The 23,014-nt window shown below is 41.1% G+C and overlaps 1 long non-coding RNA gene and 1 pseudogene across 2 annotated transcripts in view; one reads left to right on the top strand and one right to left on the bottom strand.

Moving 5' to 3' along the window:
• Positions 1–7,514: 7,514 nt before the first annotated feature.
• On the bottom strand, positions 7,515–7,731 carry LOC110307290 (metallothionein-2 pseudogene; annotated as a pseudogene).
• A 12,584-nt stretch (positions 7,732–20,315) lies between these two features.
• The window catches only part of LOC110306874 (uncharacterized), a 54,400-nt gene continuing 51,701 nt past the window's right edge, over positions 20,316–23,014 (top strand). For both annotated transcript variants that reach the window (XR_002379327.1, XR_002379326.1), the window contains exons 1-2: positions 20,316–20,517; positions 20,960–21,047. This is a non-coding gene — a long non-coding RNA (uncharacterized LOC110306874). The remainder of the gene's footprint in view (positions 20,518–20,959; positions 21,048–23,014) is intronic.

Raw genomic sequence — 23,014 nt, 5'->3', positions numbered from 1 at the left:
ACACTTGAAATTGCTAGGATATGTAAATTAAGGTAAGATTACCATGCTTGCCTAAAGCCAGGGAGCTATTCTGGAGGACCCTCCAGAAACCAAGACTACATGTTTCTCGAAGTATTTAATGCCATTACTTTTCTCCAATTTTCTTTGCCTTTGATGTAGAATTCTTTGTTAGGTGTGAAGTGTGGGATTTCATGGTCCTGTATTCCACCTCATTCATAAACAGATATGAGTGGAATAGAGAGCATGTACACATTTAACAACATCTTTTCATGCAAATAACCTCTTTCTGAAGTGCAGGCTCCATCATCAGGCACATATCTAGCACACCATGAGGGTCTATTGCATAAAATGAGTCTTTCTAAGAGTAAAGTTCCAAGCCACATAGCCTTGATGCTTTAATTCCTCTAGACAGCAACTGAGACTTCCTGAAAAGAATTATCTCTTTAACCCTGGCATGAAGTCTGCAATATTCATATCAAAGCAACAAAGTAAGATTCTGCCTTTGCAACATGAGTAAGAAGGAACCTGACCCTTTGTATTATTCCTTTGTCTTGTTGCTTTGACCAAATACCTGATCAAAAGCAACGTAAGGAAAGAATTAGGTGTTGATCTCACAGTCTATGATGAAGAGGAGGGCACAGTGGTGGGAGCTATTCTACCTACAATAACTAACAAGGCTCCTTGCTCTCATTAGGTAGATCAGAAAACCAAAATATGAAAATCCTAGTACTCAGCTGGCTTTCTCCTTTCTTCCTTTATATTCAGCCTAGGGCTACAATGCACAGGATGATGCTACCAACATTCAGGGAAGATTTTGTCCTCTCCTTTAGTCAACTCTAGAATTGCCCTTACAAATGCACCAAACATATTCCTCAATAATATCCTAGGTATTTCTTAATCCAGTCTGGTTGACAATCAAATTAATCATCACAGCTTCCTAACTGGAAAAACAAACAAAGAAACAAACAAACAAGTTCTATACGTGAAGCATGGTTGCAAGCATTAGTCATCAATGAAGTCTGACAGAGGAGGCAAAATTGAGAAGAGACTTATTATTGATGTCCCAGCATACAACTTGAGTCTCTAAGTCATGACTCAAGGCCAGTGAGAGTAGGTAGAGCCTAGAAGGTTCCCTAAGTGATTCAGGCAGAGTTGGAGGCATAGAAAGACTTGAAATTTACTGTTACAAGGTGGTTTTCTGTACTGACTTAATCTTATCTGAAAGTAGGTTGTAATGATTTAAATATGTGTTTTATGAAATTTAAATAAACTACTAAAATAATTAAACAAAAATTATAAGTATAAGTAGAAAAAGAAGATAAAGTTATTTTGCATAACTCAATCCAAAATACATTATAACAAAGACAAGAAGACCTAAAAATAGATGGAACAAATCAAAACCAAAAATAACATGGTAAATTTAAACCTAACCATATCAATTATTGTATTAAATGTAAGAGATCTAAACACATGAAAAGTAGAGATTAATAAAATCAGAAAAAAAGCCAATACCAAAAAATGCCAAAAGAAAAGAAAGCAATATATCACATGAACTTACACACACACAACTTAATAAAAGACTAGCAAGACAAATCCAATGATACATGAAGATAGCTAAGTACTGTTGCCAAGTGGATTTATTCCAGGAATACCAGACTGGCTCAACATTAAATTTTAAATCAGTTAAAGCCATGAAACCAACATGTTAAAGAACAAATTTTATATGATTACATGAAATAATGTAGAAAGGAGATATTATTAAATTTAATACACTTTCATTATTTAATTAAAAAAAACCTCTAAACTTAGAAATTGAGGGAAACCACCTCAATTTAACATTTCTACAAACCCCACAGATAAGAACATGTTTAATGACAAAAGACTGAATATCATAAAAGGATAGCAGGTTAATGATTCTGGGGGGTTCGAGCAGATGGGATATCTGATTGGAAACCCAAGGGCCTTGACTTCAGTAGACTTCTTCTATGCCTTAATGATAGCAGCAGATACAAACTTTACATTGGAACAAAACATATTTAAAAAGCAAAAATAAACTCAAGTAAAACTTGGAAAATTGGAACAAATTTGATGAATTGTAAAAATATCAATTATCTTTTTTTTTTAAGATTTATATTTTTATATGTTAGCACACTGTCAATGTCTTCAGACACACCAGAAGAGGGCATTGGATCCCATTACAGATGGTTGTGAGCCAACATGTGGTTGCTGGGAATTGAACTCAGGACCTCTGGAAGAAGAGTCAGTGCTCTTAACCACTAAGCCATGTCTCTAACCCCAATATCAATTATCTTACAGTATTAATGACCTATAATTTTATGTTTCAAAGGGAAACTGGGCAGAGGATGCCACATTCTTTTGTTAAATACTTATGATGCTCACCTCCAAATCAAAGAATTCTTACATTAGAGATCCTAAGATGTGATTTAAAAACATGAGAACAAATATGTGCTTCCTATATGAAATATATTTTTATTATAACTATATAAATAGGTTAATAGCAGAAGAAATGTCTTTTTCTATTTTTTTTTAAGCTTAATGTAGCCTAATCTAGGCTGGTGTCAAACTTCCTATGTAGCTATATGGCCTTGTATTTTCTGAGCACGCTGCCTTCTCCCCGGTGCTGGGTTCACAAGCATGTACCACATATGGCTGTAATTGGTGCTAGGGATTGAATCCAGAGATTTGTATATGGTAGGCAAACATGCTACCAATTGAGCTCCATCCCCAGTGAGTAACCTTTGTGAGGTAGATACGTTTTACTCTGTGATAGCACAATATTTGGTTTTAGAAAGTAAATGGGGTATCTTGTGTACCTCTGGCCTGAGCCTATACCAAGGACCTCTGTGTTGGCAACAGCAGAACTTCAAGAATGGTCCTGAATAAGCCGGGCGGTGGTGGCGCACACCTTTAATCCCAGCACTCAGGAGGCAGAGGCAGGCTGATTTCTGAGTTCAAGGCCATCCTGGTCTACAGAGTGAGTTCCAGGACAGCCAGGGCTATACAGAGAAACCCTGTCTCGGAAAAAAAAAAAAAGAAAAGAAAAGAAATCCTTTTGACTGACTACACTACAGAGTTTATTGTGCAGAGAAAGCCAAGGCTTCTGCAGTTGGCTCTGTGCTTCACATATGCCAGAGGCTCAGGAGCCTTTGTGGGGAACCACACACAACCCTTTTGTCACCATAGCCTCAAAACTCACCAACTCCTTACCAAGGTGAGTCACAGTCAGGGCTGCCACATGACTAGTGATGCATAGATTATTGAACCTTACTTCCTGTATTATTTGTATTGTTTGGAATTGACTCAAAGAAGGAAAACATAAGATAAACCACATGTGTCATGAGCAGACCTTTGCTTTTCTGCACATGTGTCATGAGCAAACCTTCCCATCATTTGCTTACAGGTCATTTTTTCTGCACCTCCAACTCCAATCAACTGGTTTTAAAAAGGAAAGTCAATAGGCTGACAGCCTTAGAAGTGGATAAAGATATTAGCAGGAAGCCTGCTGTTTCCAACAAGCATCAGACAAATAATGATCAATAGTTTTTATCTCCTAATGACTACCTAGTGACTGGGTAGCCTCCAGCTAAGAACTTTACTCATGAGCCTGGTGTTGTTTCCGGGAGAGAGGAGAAGTCACTATATAAGAGACTTCAAATAGGTCTGCTAGTACATGGGGGCCTCTGTCTCTGAAGACTGTCTGCATCTTAGCATGCTTCCCTTGGAGATCTTTAGAAATCCCCCTAAAATAAGTCGTAACTATCTAGTTTCTGTTGTGAGGAGGGATGGGGTACCATTCAATAGTTGCCCTCCATATGCATCCCTCCACAGCAGCACTCTTTCCCCTTCTCCTCTGTGCATCAGTCAAGACAGGAAACACCTTTGCATTCTCCCCACCCTGATCCACCAATTCCTTCCTCCTCCCGTCTCTAAAACAATCATTTTTTGCCACCATACTGGAGTTATACCTTCTTATCACCATGCCCAGCTTGTCCACCGAATTTTGACAACATCTTTCCCCTATGCTTTTTCCTACTTCCTGACACAAACAGTCTGATGATATATTCCACATAGCTACGTGGTTGTGGGTGTCTCTTATTGGATGAATATTCAAATTAATTGCCCAACAGAAACAAACAAGTGCATCTTAGTCTTCTGGACCACAGTCCATGAGTCAAGCGTGCAGCACGTTTGTGAATGGACATACACTTCATAACATCTATGGGTATGCTGCACAGCTTAGAAGGGCATCTCCAAGATTGTACCAGGCCAAACAGAAGGTTATTTTTTTTCAGATCATGGGTGGCTATGGCCATCTTTTAATTAAGGAGCTCTACCCTGAATAAGCACGGTAAATGTTACATAAGAAACGTTTACTTCTAGCAGTCTCCATGTTTTCCATATGACCAAGTGAAAAAGTTCTTTCTAATGATGATACAGGACATGTGACATCTAACTCTCACAAGGGTGGAGACCATCACTCATAAGTATCTCATAAGGTGATGAAAGTTCATGAAATATTCTTTGGAAAAATATAACTGTGAGACATTCAGCACAAACCAACTCATGCAGGCTCACTTGAGTCCTCCACGTAAGAAGATATTATTTCAGAATATTCAGTTTAACAAACCACACCACACTTTTTCTTTTTCCTAATCCTCATACAGTCTCAGAGCATTATATCAGTTTGTGAAAAGAGAAAAGGAAAAAAGTCAAAACAACTGGGAAGCACTGAAATCAAAATTATTATCCTGTAGATGAAATTATAACATAAAACACCTTTCAGCAACCAGCCAAAGGGCAAAAAAAATGGAATTATATATAAAAATCAAACCGCACTCTAACCACCTGCTCAGCAATCAATACACCATTACCCGGTCTATGGACCAGCCTGTGAGTAGCTTTTCCCAGACAGCAGGGATAACAAGGGAAGAACTACAGAATTGCAGCGAACATTTACCAGGCCAGACTGCAAACTCAAGGTTCTGAACAAGTATTTGGAGAAGAATGGGCTGAATAACCCATGTTAGAAGCAAGGACAGCAACTCCATCTAGTTAGACCTTTAAGCCTGTGATGGAACAAATTGAATCCTTCTCCACCTAAGGAGAGCTAGAAGCAAGATAGCATAAAATTATATGTTTGTTTACATGAACAGTGAATGCCCCCCCCCCAAGAAATAAGAAATGAAAACCAAACAGAACACACTGAGAGATGGTACCAAGAATAATGAAGGGTCTGAGGTACAGTCCAGCTCCAAAGGAAATAGGAGGAATTAGGCAAAGAGGAAAACCCTAGCATTTAAAACAGCATTGTCCCATATCAGATCAGCTATATGACAGAGAACCATTTGGGTCATCAGGATGGCAGTTACAAGGAGATACATGTAGTCTTGAAAGTAAGAAAAGGTTTTACCTCTATATAGAGGTCAGCGAGCATCTTAGAATCCAAAAAGACATCCCTGAACACCATTCTGTGGGTTGTTAAAGGTCTGACCAGCCTCATAGGAGTTATTAAAGTGCTTGCTCTTTGGGAAGGGATGATGCTGCCTCCCTGCCTTTCTTTCCCAAAGCAAGATGGCTGCTGACTGCGCCTCTCATTCCTACCAAGATGAGAAAACACACCAGAGAACGTTTTTCACTGTGAGCCACACTGATAGGTATCCATAGGCATAAACTTGCCATGAAATAGCTCCTAGACAGAGAGAGATAAACAAGGTCCAGTGTTAGTGGACCTTGTGTTTGGAGAGTCTGTGACTCAGTGAAGGATGGAGGTAAACCGTGCTGGCAGCTCACATGAGTTAAAATCCTCATTCTTTTCTACCACAATGTTACTTGTGCCTAATGGAAATGGGAAACTTTCTATCAAAACAGCTCTGTGAGTCTACACTTTGACATTGTCACTCTGGCTCAAAATATGTAGTGATATATTCAAAACAAAGCAAAGCAAAAATACAGCCAGCCAGGCTCAGAAACAATAAAACAAAGCAAAACAACAAATGGTTTAAGGAATCAGAACTAGATCAGCAACTCCAAACTATAAGCTGCCCTGGCAGTAGACTGATAAGTCCCAGGGTCAGAGCAAGGCAGTGAGTACCTGCAGTTCAAGTCTCCTTGCAACTAAGAAGTAGGCTCAGTGCTTAGAGCTAAGAGATCCAGCTCCTCAAACCGTCCTCCGTTGGTAGGTTTGAATGTGTGAAGTCCTCCAAGCCTCAAATGGTTAAGTAGATGGTCCCCAGCTGGACCATCCCATGGAATCTTAGGGATGTGGGACTAAAGCCCCCAAAATTAGGGAACCGGAGGTATATGCTTTGAGACCTATAGCCTTGCTTCCCCTTGAATCTTTTCTCTTTTCCTCTCTTCTACAGATAGAAGCTGTTCCTTCCTCCACTAAGAAACTAAATAAATCATTCTGGAAGATCAGAATGATTAATCAGTTTCTTAAATCAGTTTCTTTGCAGTAATTTTGTCTTAGCAATGAGAAGAGTGACTGGTATACTCATAGATACACACTATTTGATAAAATAGAAGGAAAGGGGGCTGCCTCGGTGCTCTTCAGACGGGTCATGGAGCTGAGGGGCACAGCACTACAATTCCAGAGGCGAGGAACCGGCAAAGGCTTCTCCTGGCTTTTCAACACACTCCGTCATCTCTATGGTTTTACAGTTGAGCCAGTGACTAAAACAGCCATTATGGTATCTCCTCAATATAACCACCAAGGTAGTGAACAAGAGGAATCAGAGATGGAATACTAAGTAACAAGAAAATACCCCTGAAAATGAGGCATGAGTCAAAGTTCCAAACTATTTTTAAAAATATACAACAGTAAGCATGAAATGAAAAACAAAATGGATGAGTAAATGAATCCCAAACCCAGCCATGTACTGCCTTAGAGAAGCGAAGGAGGAACTGCTTATACGAATGAGTGAAAGGAGAGCCTTATTTAAAGGAGCCAAAACCTACATTGAAAAGCTCCGAGAGAAACACGAGAGTGAGCCAGTGATGACTCTCACAAACAGAAACTATAGTAATGAACATATACAATCTCTTCAAACCGATAATGGGATCAACTCTGGCCTGACTATAGAGGTGGAAGCAACCTAATGAAGGAGAGGCTGTGCTGAGTGGGGGAAAGGAAAAGAAAATAAATACAGAATAAATACCTACTCATTAGGACAGGCGAAGGGATATACTGAGAGGTTCAGTGTAGGTTGAGGGAGTGCTCCAAAAGAGAACGGAGGGAATACTATAGAAGTACCATTCAGAGGCCAGTTTTTTGGAATCAGAAAAAGGAAGTCCCACTTAGCAGATGGGAAAGACCAAAATAAGTCTGTTGCTAATGATAGTCATAATATTGAACATTGAAAGAAAATGTTAAAACTAGCTTTTTTTTCTTTATCAAGTCAACGGCTCTTATTGTCAGTTACATGCTGTATAGAAAACGGTGTGGAGGACGAGTCAGGGTTGTACAAAAAAGACTAGGTTCCTACATATACTATTTACACAGCTGTGGAGACGTCCCCACTCCAGGCATAGCAGCTGCACTTGTCCAAAGCCTCTTTGCCAGATGCAGCCCTGGCAGCACTTCGCACAGCCCACAGGGCAGCAGGAGCAGCAGCTTTTCTTGCAGGAGGTGCATCTGCATTGTTTGCATTTGCAGGAGCCAAGACAACAGCAGGATCTATCTGAGGCACAGGAGCAGTTGGGGTCCATGGCGAGTGGAGGAGGCAGCAGATCGATGAGAGATCGGTTTTAAGAGTTCTCGGAGCGTGATCTTAAAGCTTCATCTTTAAGACTCTCCAATGCAGACCAAAAGCAAACTTGCCACAATGAACCCCAGATACCAGAGCAGAAGAGAATAATACACAGTGCCAACTACTGTATAGTGCACATTATTATAGAGGAAATGAAGGCTAGAGCCGCCTTTCAGACATAAAAACAAATTGAAATGAGATGTGAGATACGATATATAGGAAAATGTTATGTGGTGGACATGAGAAGTGATCCTGTATACTACTAAATACACATTTAGTTATTATGCACTATAAAAGTACCTTCACCATTACCCTGAAATGAATTTTATAAATAACAGACTATTTCCTTCCCACATCCTCTCAGGGTAAGACTGGAAGAGAGGTGACTCCCTCAGCATCAGTGGGACACTGAATTAACAGCCCCTGTGGCCAGATGGTTAGGTCATTAGCTGCTTACAAGGTGACTGGAAAAATAAGTAAAGTAATACAATGCACACCAAGTTTCTTGCTGTCAAGAGTGGAAAGGGGTAGATTAAAATAAGCACATGATGGTGGATAGCTTTTAGAGACATTGATGTATACTGGGGAGGGGGTATCAGATAGATGAATATGCTTTATGTACTTGTAGTTATAGATAGGGGGAGATCCAGAGGTGTAGTTCTGTCTCCTGAGAAGTCTTAGAAACAAATTAAACCAGGAGTAATGAGCAGGTTCAGCACCAGGTCTTAGTTTCTAAAAAGAGTCAAGAGTTCCTGGGAAGATGGTTGATTCCAGAGTGAGGTAAAGAATGTGTGAGACTATCTTTTGTTGGAATTAAACACAAAATGTCCAATGATGCAGTATCTAATAGACATGAGTCTCAAGATCTAAACTGGCAAAAGCTTAAGCACTGAAATAAATTATTTTAATGGATAGTTACCTCCTAGTAAATCCAGGAGTCCATAATGAAATATGCAGATACACAGAAGAGAACTCAGATGTCAAGTGCCTTGTGAAATAATGCACCAAGAACACGGATTCTGCTTCACAAAGTTCTAATCAGAAATGCAGAAGCTGAACCTATTGATGAAGAAATCTCCCAAACTCCAAACTATGGGATAATCTTATGAACCTATTGATGAATAAATGTTCCAATGCCCGAACTGTGGGATAGTCTTCTGCATAACAGACCTGTGTTCAAAGCCATCAAAGCCATGACAGACAATGAAAAGCACCACACAGTGAAGAGAACTACACTTTGCAGGTGCAATGGCTGACACTGAATGGGCTCCTGCAGCTATAAAGGGCATCGCAGGGCCAAGCAGATCTGCAACTTGTGTGTATTGATGGTTTCATATTCAATGCAATGGGTACCATGGCAAACTTCAACAAATTAGGAAAAATGAGATATATATGTGCATGCCTGCATGTATGTATATGTGTGTTTACATATATACAGTTGCCCACTGGTATGCAGAGTTCCATTTTCATGGTTTCTTCTACCAACTCTGGATCAAAAATATATGGTAATGAAGTACCTGTACTAAAGACTTGGTCTTTTTTGACCCTATCATCCAACAGTAGATTATAATGGCATAATGCTATCTCATATTATTTATATTGCATTAGGTAATGTAAGCATATAGATATAGATATTGCTAGGTAATATAATTTAGAGATAATTTAAAGTAAGTAGGAGGATGCAAATATCATGCCATGTATTTACGATACTGGAGGATACACAGATTTGGTTATCTAGTGAGAGTTCTGGAAGGAATATTAAGGAATGACTATATACAGAAAGAAAAGGAAAAAGAGGGAATGCTAAGGTAATATGGTAGTGTGCTTGGAGGGAAGAACACAACAGGATCCTGAGCCTTTGGGTGGGAAAAAGAAGACATGTAGGAGAAACCAGAATCAACTCAATTGACAAATCACTGATGGGCAATTAGCAATCTGGGCTTGAGCCAATCATGTGGCTGCCCAGGAAAAGAATGTGAATCAGAAAGGTGAGTGCTCACTCTCATGAAGGCTCGAAACGTAAAGACTTATGCTTTCCACACAGCACAGATTGGCTCCATGAAGCTCTCACACAGTCACTCATCTGAGCCTCTCCCAAGCCAGCGTCTTCCTTCAAACAGCTGTTCCTAAAGTCCCCTTGCTAATCCCTTGTGAAAGCCACGGATAATATAACCTGCCCACATAATTTTCTAAAATGGAAATGCTGTACCTTAGTGTGAGCCAAAGGAGAGATCAGTTGAAATAATTTATAATACAACACACCTCTGAGTTTGTAGACGGGTATGACTAACTATGCTAGAAGGCAATCAGACCATCAGATACTCCCACCTGTGTAGAGGTAAACATAACACCTCAACAGGCTCATCCTTGCCATGCATGCCTCGATTGCTGACTCAGCTTGCTTGGAACACTGCTTGACCATCAGGGGACTGACTTCAAACTGGAAAACTACTCTTGCTGAAGTTCTGAGCACAATAATTGCCTTACCCCATTCAACACTGCAACACTTTTCTTTCTTTCTCTTTCTTTTTTTTTTTTTTTTTTTTTTTTTTTTTTTTTTTTTGGTTTTTCAAGACAGGGTTTCTCTGTATAGCCCTGGCTGTCCTGGAACTCACTCTGTAGACCAGGCGGGCCTCGAACTCAGAAATCCGCCTGCCTCTGCCTCCCAAGTGCTGGGATTAAAGGTGTGCGCCAAAGCAGCACTGATCAAACATGTGAAAAACTAAACACTAACATAATGCTCTAAATACAATGTGGTGCAGAAATACGTGGAAAAAAGTACACAATAGAACACAGGTTTTACTCTGTCAATCCTTCTGAGGATGACCAACCTAGAAGCCGTGATGAAGTGGCCAGGCACTTTGTATATTCACATAAGTCCCAGAGGAGTGGGTGATCAGGAGTACACATCATTATCAATAAGTATGGGGGACAGCTCCAATGCCAAGAGTGGCATCACCATGGGGGATCATGATTTTGCATGAACAATGTGAGAAATTCTTTGTAAGTCCCTCAACAAAATCCTACCCATTCTTCTTTCAAGTTTATGCAGTGGATGGCTTTCCTGGGAAAGCCAGTACTTAACCACAATCATATACCAGACACCCTCTGGTATATGTAGTTTAATTAAGATCTAGGCTCTGTTAACTGTGTGGTTTACTTTCTGGGTCATCTGCGGCTCTGAATGCTAAGGAGAGAATCCTTACAGAACAGGAGGGCCAAGGAGGAATAGTCCCAGAATTCCTTGTAACTTGTCAATATGGGCATCGCTGAGCTCTGGGAGTGGTCTTGTAGGTGTGTACAATCAGAGTCCTTGTAACGTGTCAATATGGGCATCGCTGAGCTCTGGGAGTGGTCTTGTAGGTGTGTGCAACCAGAGTCCTTGTAACGTGTCAATATGGGCATCGCTGAGCTCTGGGAGTGGTCTTGTAGGTGTGTGCAACCAGAGTCCTTGTAACGTGTCAATATGGGCATCGCTGAGCTCTGGGAGTGGTCTTGTAGGTGTGTACAACCAGAGTCCTTGGGAGCAGAATTACTGATTCTTCCATCTTTGCTCAATTTGATGTAAAATTAGAGTGTTTAACACAGTGTAGGTGTTCAAAACTGCACACGTATGATTGTTATTGTTTCTATAATTTTCTTTCTATAGACAAGTGGGAGAAAAAATCAATACCCTCCCAGCTATTTCCTGGGCCTTCGAATTCAGTCTTTATAAGACAGATAGTGGGTGTGTCTGTCTGTGAGGATAATTTTCACCTGATAAACATTTTATTGTCAATCTTTTTGCAATCTTTAACTGAATTGTTTAAAATGCAGCAAACCCATAGCAATCTTGGCAATTAAGTTCATTAGATAGGAGTAATTACCCAAAGATAGAGACAATCAGATTGTATGCATTGATAAAGGGGCATAAAATGAAGATGCCTTAGAAATCCACTTCACAGCTAAAGTAGGGATGACTGCTCCTCCTTTTCCAAAATACTTGGTATCATCCTTCCACAGGACACCAAGCTGATCTCACATTTCCATCTGGTTCCAGGATCTCTGCTACCAACTAGCTTGCACTTTTCTAGAATACAGGGATCCACAAAAGACATCTCAATTTGGATGCAAGTGACTGCTAAAGAATGCTGACCTAGCATGCAGAATGCCCTGGGTTTGGTCCCCAAGTACCACAACATAAACGTTATGCAAATAAAAAACTTAACCTGGCCTTGTGGTATAGGAGTACATTGCTGGCTGCTGGACATAGAAAAGCGAGCCTGTAATTTCAGGAGGCAAAGGCAAGAGGGCAACAAGCTCAACATCAGGCTAGGCTACTATAGCAGCCCAAGAGACTGATGTTCCCCATCCTACTTCCCCAGTAGCCTCCTGCCTTCTGTGGGACATGAGGGCCAGTGAGGCAGGCTGCTGAGCAAAGTCCCTTTTGCAAGTTTTCCTGGGACAGCTGAGCTCCAGCTGGATGCATCCAGACCCCTGGAAGACAGAGTTCCCTGATGTTCCACTTCTTCCTCTGTGTCCTTTATTTCTTCCATTCTTTCCTCCAATGTCCCCAGGCTTTGTAGGCATTGATATGGGTGTCCCATTTATGGCTGACCACTCAGCAGCTTGAAACTACTGCTTATATTTCAGCAAAGACTGTGGATTTCTATCAAAAACCTCCCTGCTGGAGCCAGAACCCCAAACACTGTAGGCTACATTCAAAAGAAATTTGCCAGGGATACAACTGAGTCCCACAACACTGATTCAAAACAGATCTGTATTTCTTCATACTCAAGTTCTGGTTTTCAATATAAGTGTGAATATTCCTTTTTTCTCTTCTATGTCCAGAATTTTATTCACAGCTTGACCAGTTAGGCACAGCCTATGAATGAATATAGGGCTGAAGACACAGCCATGGCAGGATCCAGGAGGCCAGCTCTTCAGACTGACAGTCACCGTCACCCAGCCTAATGAGCATCTTCAGTGTGTGTGTGTGTGTGTGTGTGTGTGTGTGTGTGTGTATGTGTGTGTGTACTTGTGTGTGTTTGTGTGCGCATGTGTGTGTGTGTGCATGTGTATGTGTATGTGAGCATGTGTATGTGTGTGTGAGCATGTATATGTGTGTGAGAGCATGTATATGTGTGTGTGCATGCGTGTATGCATGCATGTGTGTGTGTTCTCATATTTGATGAAAGAGATGCCTTAAGGCTCTCTGCCTTCCCTACCCCCAGTACTCTTTACACAAGGAAAAACATACACTTGTAACCTAAATCATATTGAACAAAGGAATGAATGAAATAAAGTCCTTTTGGCTGTGTTCCCGACTCTGGGAAAATAACTTGCAGCATATGTCTTCCCAGCACACTTTCTGAAATGTCTCTGTGAGATTCAGATGCTCAACGCTGAGCCCACAGACCCTCATGCCTCTCCCTCTGCGGAGAGCAGGAAGAAACCAGGTGTCTTCACTGATACCAGTGCCAGGAAGCGAGGGGTGTAGTCATGGCAGATGTGCCAACTGACCCTGAGAGAGGGAGGAGAAATTATTGAAATAAATGAATTTTGAAAAGCCTCTCACAAATGCACAAATGCTCTCCTGCCACCCCCTCATGCTTCCGGGATGCGGCAGGTGGCATATACTGTAATTACTGCAGACCACACACAGACGCACACATGCGTAATGTCAGGGCAAATGAAGAATATCGATGCCCTGTCACAGTAGAGCCAAATCTTCAAGATACAAAGACTGGGAGTCCACAGCCAGGATATCTTCACAACACCAGCAAATGTGCATCTGAATGGCCCACCCCATCCAAATACCTAGTATAGACACCATGGTCTGTAGTCACTACAAACCAAGGTGCATCTTTACTCTTGAATCTTGATTTCAAGTCCTTAAAAAATCATGTATTACACAGATATGTAGTAGTCCAGGCACCAACAAAAAAAAAGGCATAAGTAGCAGACGCTGCTGGCATTCAAGTCTGCCTTGGTCACTGTTAACAGTGAGGCTGTCAGGTCAAGTTTTCTATTGAGTTCATGCCAACTGACTGATTAGGAGAGAGAGTTAAAGAATGATAGGGAAGTTCAGATATGAAGTACAGCGGACAGCCTGGGGGTTTTGTATTCACAAGAAGATAAATTTTCAGCAGCCACAGCACACTATAATCAAGGTGGTATTTTATTTTGTTTTAATGGTGTTTATCTCCATTTAGTAGAGTAAGACTTCTTAAGAAAAGGGCCCAAAAAAGTAGATGGCCTGAAGCAAAATTACTAAGCAAAGCCTTGAAAGATCACGTGTGCTCTGGGAAGAAGCTAAGTGCTACAGATATTCAGGAAGACAATGGAAAATAGATGACACAGTATATAATGCTTATAATTCATACAAAAGAACAACAGAGGGGCTAGAGTGTGCCCCAGTGGTAGGATGCTTGCCAAATGTGTATGGAGCCCTGGGTTCAGTCCCCAGCAAGAAAGATGTACATTAGGTATGAGCATAGCTTATATAAATAGCACACTGGGCAAGCGCAACGGCTCAGCTAGAAAAGGTGCTTGCCCCCCACCCTCCCACCCTGATCACCTGAGTTTGGTCCCTGGAAGGAGAGAATCAATTTCCACAAATTGTCCTCTGACCTCCACACACATGTACACTGTAACACATACATGAACTGGGAAGCCACAGACATAAAATAAATCAAATATATTTTTAAACCATGTTAAGAATACCAGAAATGAACAGTCACATTCTATGAATATTGCAAGCCACCTGCTGCAGCTAAGTAGATGAGATTAAGTGGCCACAATAAGAGCAGCCTCCAAACACAAAAGGGCAGAGGGAATGAGTAGAGAAACAACTTCTGTATAGTATGTGAGCAGTATCTAAGAGTAACTGTAAACATGTCTGTTAACAATAATTCCACTCTTGAAGTCCAAGAGCTCATAGCTCCCTCCCATAACTGAAACCCTCCAGTCCACAGGATTTGGAAACAAAAACCGTATAAGCTTCCTGTGGTACCCAGGAACAGTGGATTTAGTGCAACAGGAAAGGTCAGAGAACAGCAGTGCAACAAACTGCTGTCATCACTGAGACTCTTTTCTTGAGTATCTGGCCTTAAATACATGTATCTAACAAAACCATGGTTTTGACTTGGCTGTCCGTGAAAATGCATCATTCTACCTCCTACTATCATTCTAGGCGACTAGTTTTAAAATTCTACTTCTGTTGTTTCTGAACTTCGACGCCACCAAACGGACCCTGCCCCCAAGAAAGAGACCTATGAAAGGCTTCCTGATAGAAGGAATCCCTTGCTACTCTGCCAAGCAAACACAGCTTTGAGTTCCCATTGGTAAGCACAAATGAGGCTCATGCTTGGCCCAACCCACAGAAATAACTAATGCTGACTTCAGACTTGGATGATAGAATGAGGGATGGGCGAGGAAGATAAAAGAACTGACGTGTGCTCATGCAGATTTGATAAGTCCCATGTACAAAATCTAGCTGTGTCCTGAACAGACAGAAAGCTTTATGGAACAAAGGAGATGAAGAAGGGCCTCTGGTCTATAAAAATCTGAGACTAATGAAGAAGAACATTGTACTCAAGAAAACAAAACAAGTCAATGCTAAATGGGAGGCCTAAACTAGGCACTCTTCACCCTAGGCATCCATTAGAGTCATTGGAATATGTAACTGAGCACAGCCTTTCTTACTTCATTCCAAAATGACTCAATCAAAGGTAGATGGAGTTCTTTCAGACTGTTCTGAGGTTTTTAAATGTGCAGCCACACTGAAACACTTCTAGCTACAGAGCCTACAACACCTCAGATGTAAAGTTTCCCGGAGATGAGCAACACTCGGGGAAGGTACAGGTGTACTTCACAAAAGTACAGTTGGGGAAGGGAAAGACAACCAAGGTTATGCTTGCTCCTGGAAGCCTTGAACACCAAGCTCAATTGTGTGCACATGCTGTACTAGGCAGCAGGCGATGGGAAGCCCACATCTCCAAGGTCTAGCTCCACATGCACAGCATGATTCTCTCCGCAAAGCTCTTTCTACCACGGTCTTTTCTGGTGCTTTCCACAACAATATCAGGTAGGCAAGCAGGGAAAACAAACATATCCATTTTTCAATGAGGAAATGGAGGCTCGAGGAGTCTGAGTGACTCTGTAAGAGTGGTGTTTTCAGAACATTAGCCCAGTGATAGCATGCAGTGTGAATTACAGTGTGGACGAGAGAATTCCAGGATACCCCTTAGAAGACAGGTACCTTGCTGCAAATGGGAGGTAATATCAATCCATGGCATGGCAGAAGCCTTGGGAAACACAGCAGAGAGAGGAGCTAAGAGCCACCTTCCTGCTATGCATCCCTCTATTTGCCTTTGGTACCTGGGCACCAATGTTTAACACAGTAGGGTAAAGATAGAGTATCACTCTCTGCATTATGACGTTGGAGGCTGCACAACAGAAAGGGTGGACACATAGAGCAGACAGGACTGAGAGAAATTGGTTTTCCAGCAAGAGGCGTCTGCCTATGCAATCTAATCTGAGGGGTAGAAACAGGTGTCGTTATGTAGGCTGTACTTGGTTAAAAAGTATTATCCTTCTTCCTCTTATATGATTGGCTTATTAGTGAATTTTCAAAAATTATATGAGAATCTTCTCATTTCATGGCTTTCAGAAGCCAGCCAGTCCACAGAGAGCAGGATTCTGCCCAAACACTGGCATTTGCAGTCTGCGTCTGTGCATACTTGCTCTATTCTAGGATAACTTGGGCTGGGTGGATGACTACATCTCATCCTGGCACTTTGATGAAGTTATACCCATGGCTTCTAACTTCGCTGTTAGAGGAAAAGCATATGGGATCCATCTTTATTCCTAAACTTATCAAGTGTTCAGCACCATAGCAGACACCAGGGAACCCATTCACTGGAGTGCTTCCTCAGAGACCCCAAGAAGTGACATCACCATCGGAGGAAGGAAACAAAGAGAGTCTTGGCATAAGTCTTGTGACACTGGCTGCCTCCAGCTGGGCTTTCATCCTTTTGTGGTCACATGAGGTAAAGGGCTGGTGACAACACTCCAAAGATTTCAGCAGCTTAATTAGTCTGCCCACATGCCCAGTGGGTGAGACTGCCTCTGAGTCAGCTCTAGGATGAATTCTGGCAAATACCATGAGGCACAAGAGAGGCCAGATTCTGCAGGCATCTTGTTTAGTTACACTCTGTTGCTTCTATCAAATGCATTCATCCAGGCAGCCCAATAAAAGACTGGCAGACTCTGTTCTGTGATGTTTACAACTCTGAGAAAGGACAAAAGCCAAGACAAATTATTTTAATATCTTTTACCTTGTTAAAAGGCTTAACAATCCCAGGGATTACATGGTGCACCTTTAAAAAGACAAAGGTGGCAAAAGGACCTTTCTTACCCAATTTCTAACTCAAATTCCTTCAATAAGGTTGAACCCCATGCCATTTAGAGAGCAAGGGCCAATGGTCATTCTCAACTCTCTGTAGCTCTGCAGATTGAACTGATAAATTTATATATTTTGTTTTCCTTTGAGAGTGAAGCTTTTCACGAGATCTTGAACTAATCTGAGCAATCTTGGTCATCCAGACACTGCAGCTGCCATCTTGTTGTGATCAGAAGGGGAAAAAAGTCTTCCTCCATACTGGATCATAAGCTTTTTTTGCCATATCACTTCCGTGTCTCTGGGACTTTGAACCCACTGGATGTCCTAAGAAAGGGTAGAGCAGAAGTGCATGTTCAACCAGTTAAATGATATGATAGGCTGAGAAAACACATATTTTTTGTTAATATGATTTTAAAAACAATTTCTACTGTTAATATTTGTTTCAGTCATTTGGTCCCAGTTAACCTCAGCTATCATTCAAAGATCCCATTTTAGCCCACTCTGTGGAGATAAAAACGAACTTGGCTAGGATTCAACCAGCTAAATGAAGCTCCAACACGCTAATTACCAAATGCAGGTAGTGGGTAGCTTTATATTATGACTAGGATGTTAACTATCCACCCAAAAACTTATGTACTGAAGGCTTGATGCCCGGATGATGGAGACATTGGCAGGAAGTAGAGACCTTAGGAGGTAGAACTTTGATGGAGAAAGCAGGTCATTGGACACAAGTGCCATTGAATAGGGTTGGGGAATCTAGGCCCTCTCTCTCTTTTCTTCCCTTCTGCTAATTACTTCTATCACCATGATATTGATAATCTAGTTCATTGTAATACAAAGGAACAACTGAGTCAAACACAAATCTTTCCTCCTTTAAGCTAGTTTATCTTTGGTATTTTGTCACAGTAATGAAACACACACACACATGTACATACATACACACATACACGTACACACACAAATGTACACACACACACACACACCTTACAATGAGGCAACGAAGTCATTTGCTCATTAACTCCTCTGTTTAAAGAATATGCAACATACCACATCAGAAATGGTTTCTGAGACTGGAGTTCAGCAGGGATTCAAACAAATGTCTTGTGCTCAAGAAGCCCATGCTCCAATGATAGATAGCCTAAGAAGAAATAACCATATATACAAAATGAAGTGATGGTATTTGCTCTGAGAAAAGATAAAGACATATCAAAGTATAGGCAGTGATAGATAGTCTGATGAGATAACAGTTGGGTAGAGATCTGAAAAAGGTAACAAGATAGACAATGTTAAAATCTGAAAAGTCACACTTGCATGAGGGAAGAACCTCTGATTCCAGGGCCAAGACAGGAGATTAAACCATCTGTCAAGTGAGCAAAGATAAGACTTGAGCAGTTGAAAAGCAGTGGAGACATAGAGGAAGCAAAGCTGGGGACAGGACAGATGTTAGGAGGGGAATGCCTACAGTGAGCTTTGTTGTTGATGTGATAGAAAAGTATTGAGGAGGCCATTGTTGGATATAAGCTTGGTACTGTTCATGGAAGTTGCTTTGGAAAACGGAACAGATTGTGCATGGAAGCCCAGGCTAGAGGCCCCATGCTGGTTCCTGCTACTTCCTTTGTGTCATCTTCCCAACTCAGCTGTAGCCTGTTCCAGGGCAGACTGTTCCTGTCTACCAGGAAACCCTGCTGCTTGGCTCCAAATAACCTTCTAAAGCCCAAAATACAACTCCCTGCATCCCCCAACTGCTATGTTCTTTTCCTCTGCAAATCTACCAAATAGATCCCAGACCACCATTTGCCTGGCTTTATTCCTGTCCACAAGCATTCAATCTGTCTGCTTCCATGGTCAAATTCTCTTCCCATGGTGCTATACTAGGTAACCAATCTTCCACACTGATTCTTGAGAAGGTATAAATGGCAGGGGTAATCTCAAAACCTGCTCAGTATTTATTACAAAAGCATGGATCTCTGGTAACATCAATTCAGAAATCTCAATAGATATCTTATGTGGTATTGAAAGGGTATTGGGACCTTCATAATATAAAAGAAAATTTTAAAAAATGAGAATACATATTATATGACTTTTCCTGGGAGGATATGAACAAATGTCTCTTCATCCTAGATAAGGCCCCAAGGACAGGCCAAAGGAAAGATTCCACCTAAGCCTCAATCAATTAACTAAGTAAGCCTACCCAGGTCACAGTGACTTAAGGGCAGCTATGTCATCAAGAAGTCCATTGCCAACCTAAGTGATGCTTCCTGAAAGCTCTGCCCCTGGAGCTCCCTCTAATTTTTAGACAGTCTGTCAGTCCGAATCTCTTCTCTGAAACCATCACTACTTGTGTAGTCTTGGAGAGGAGTCTTGTGAAACGTCTCAATTTCAGGAGCTTCCTGAGACTTCTAAGTTGATTTACTTCCTGAGTCTTAAAAAAACATCGCCCCATGAAGGAATGCTGCAGATCACAGGAAAGAGCTACACAACCACATTGAGTTTAATTCTAACATAATTTCAGGTACACCCAGTCCTTTAGATGCCAAGATGATAAAGGGTTCTCTCATTGAGACAACTAACTCACTTTAAAAACTGAAGCCTCCAAAATAGATTTGGGTTTGTCTCAAATTATAAAACTACAAAATATATCACAAATGCCTGAAGTGATGCTGATAAACTCTCATCACTTTTATTGTTTCTGAGACTTTTAGAAGCATCTTCTACTTCGTTTCTGTTCTCTTCCCCTTTGTGAAATCTATCTCCCATGACTCAAAGCTAAAAATGGCTTCTAAGGTCAGGTCTCTAGTGCACAGCAGATATAATCCACAGGCTCACATTTTCATTTCCCTAACCAGTGGGCTTAACTGCTAAAAGAGATCTGATGTAGCTTGAAAAAAATACTGCTTTATAGGTTTCCATGTCAATGAAATGAACCATTTAAGCCAAATGAAAAGTATAAAGGCAGGCTTATTGAGAGACAGATCCCCAGCAAGTTCACAAATCTCATGGGTGGAGGTCAATAAAATCACTTATCCAGGCTAAAACAATGGAGGTTTATGAGGTTTGGGCAGGTGTGAGCTAGGAGCTGGGATGTTTGCCCATATAAGGTAAAAAAGCTGAGCCCCTGGGCAGGCACTCATGGGTAGGCAGCTAGAAGTCAGAGACAGCAAGAGAGGAAGGGTTAGCATAGAATTTTCTTCTCGTGGGCAGCGTTGGGGTAAGAAGAGCAAACCATGTTTCTTAGATTGTACATGGGATGCGCAAGGGTTCCAATCAAACACTGATCCCTCCCTCGCTGTGCTGACCCCTAACACCAGTGACTGAGCACGCCATGATGCCTGTGAATTCCACACGTTTGTACACAATCAGCAGGTAAACAACTAAGAATTTTTGACTTGCTAGTCACGGCTTATGTACAGTTATGTGTTATATTTTTGAAATACTCTGCTCTCACCTCCAAGAATCCTGTCCCTTTCAAGCACTCAGAAAGAAAAGGAAGGCTGGGCCCCGGGGTCTGCAGCCCGAAGAATAGTAGTACCGACAAAGCTGCAGATCAAATACTTTTGACATTTCATACGCAGAAAACAAACTGTTCAGTAAACTCGGTGAATGACAGGTGCTACCCGGATGCCACCCATTAAATAATTAAAATGAAGTAGAAATTAAAAGTAAACAGTGGGAATGACTTGAAACACACACAACTGAAGGAAGCAGAAAGAGTAACTGGGGAATGGGAAGGAAGTAAAATTAGATCTGAGGCATTTCTGAATTCAATTGTGTCAAGATTAACTGGCTGCCTTTCTCTCATTGTCAGCATGAAATAAACACTATCTGAAATGGAGAAATCCTGTAAGTAAATGTAATCCTAACTCAGCAGCCACAGTGACACTTCTGATGGACAGGTAGGTGCCCAGTGTTTACTGATGAAAAAAAGATGGGCAGATATAAAGTGAGATACAATGAAAGAGAAATAGCATAGCTTTGTAATGGTCAGTGGATGCTGTGTAATGAACAATCACAGGCTCAGGTCCCGAGGCAGACAAATACTTCTTAAATTTATAGGTGTGCTGTGAATTTGTCAACCTGTTTTGGGTTTGGCTAGAGAACTCTGGTATATGCTGAAGAGCAGGCAGTGTTTGAAATATCACAAATTTGTGCTCTGATATGTTTTATTCCTGCTTAATCTGGGACCTAGGCTAGAATGGCAATATCACTCCAAAAGAAAATTGCATCATACTGACGATAGGTAGAGCTATCAAGAAGGTGAGTAGAGGGGCTAGAGAGAGGATGCAGTGAAAAGAGTATGTGATGCATCCAAGCATGGCAACCGAGATCAAATTCCTGGCACTTCAGTGAAAATCCAAGCAAAGTTATTGTGTCTGTAACCCAACAAAGGTAGAAATTCGGGGCAGCGATGAACAGATCCTAAGAGCTTACTGGTCAGGCAACCTAGCTAAAATGGTGACATTTATTACTTTGTGATACCAATAGCCATCTATGTGGAATTAAAGCACACTTAAAAGGAGCTAATTCCTGCCTAGTACTGTAAAGCCAGTGGGGCTGGGCCCTACATGATAGCACACTACTACAGTTTTTTTAAGGCAGTATAATTCCCAACTTCATTCTAAAAAATTAGACCTACATCCACAGGCAAGCGTAAATTTTATTCCCAATCATTGAAGCTCCTTTTTTTTTTTCAGCAGATGGTAATCATTAAAGAAATCCACAACTGCTCAAAATGCAAAGAACAAATGACCATGGGGTGCCCAGCTACAAAGAATACATCTACAATACAAACACTATACCTGAGGTTCAGGGACCATCACAGGAGAGGGGACAGATACACTGTAAAACCCATAGGACCATAATGTCTCTTATGAGATAGTCTTTCTTTACATGACAGGGAAGCTGCCCCCATGAAATCTCAACAATATAACCATAGTGTTTAGGTCTAAACAACAAGACCTAAACAATCACAATGCCAACTGACTTGTAATGGATGAGGAAATTTTTGAATGTCTCCATCCCTACAATATTTATAAGCAATTAATGGATGCTAAGAGATAAGGCCTCCTTCTGGGACAAGTCTCTAATAGGTTATCCTATCCCAAATGGTCAGCCCTAAACACATACACATAGAAAAATCTCTGCAGATACTATTTCTCTTTCTCTCTCCCTCTCTTCCCACCACTGCCCCCCCCCGTGTGTGTGTGTATGTGTGTGTGTGTAATAATTATAGAAAAGGTCATGAATTTGAGAGGGAAGGAGCACAGAACAAATAGGAGGAGCAAGAGAGAGATGGAAATTATGTAAATACAGCATCCACAGATTAAATTCTCAAAAAATTTAACTCTAAAACAAGAGGAAATTTGGGGAGATCTGTATCTGTATTTTTGGAACTATGTCTCTTAAAATGTACAAATGTGAGATAGACAAAAGGAAACTCAGCTGAGGTGAGATAGTTTTTGCTCAGTCCAGTAAGTTAATTTTCTTTTCTAAAAGCAAACGAATCTGGGGTTGGAGAGCTGACTTGTCAGTTAAAAGCATTGCTGCTCTTGCAGAGGACCTGAGTTTGAAGCCTGCACTCATATCAAGCAGGGCATAATCACCTACAAGTCCAGCCCCCTGCATCATATGCCTCCAGTATCCATGGGTACTGCATTTACATAGTCACACAGGACCCAGAAATGGGCACAGGCACAGACACAGACATACACTTAAAAATATTAAAATGCATCCTTCTAAAAAGCATACACTATATACATATACATATACATATACATATACATATACATATACATATACATATACATATACATATACATATACATATATATATATATAAACTTTCTAAAAAGACAGAAAAGAA

Source organism: Mus caroli, unplaced genomic scaffold, assembly GCF_978045245.1.
Source record: "Mus caroli unplaced genomic scaffold, Mus_caroli_1 scaffold_14, whole genome shotgun sequence".
Taxonomy (NCBI): Eukaryota; Metazoa; Chordata; class Mammalia; order Rodentia; family Muridae; genus Mus; species Mus caroli.
Note: the sequence above shows the minus strand (reverse complement) of the source record. Positions and strands in the feature narration are given on the sequence as shown.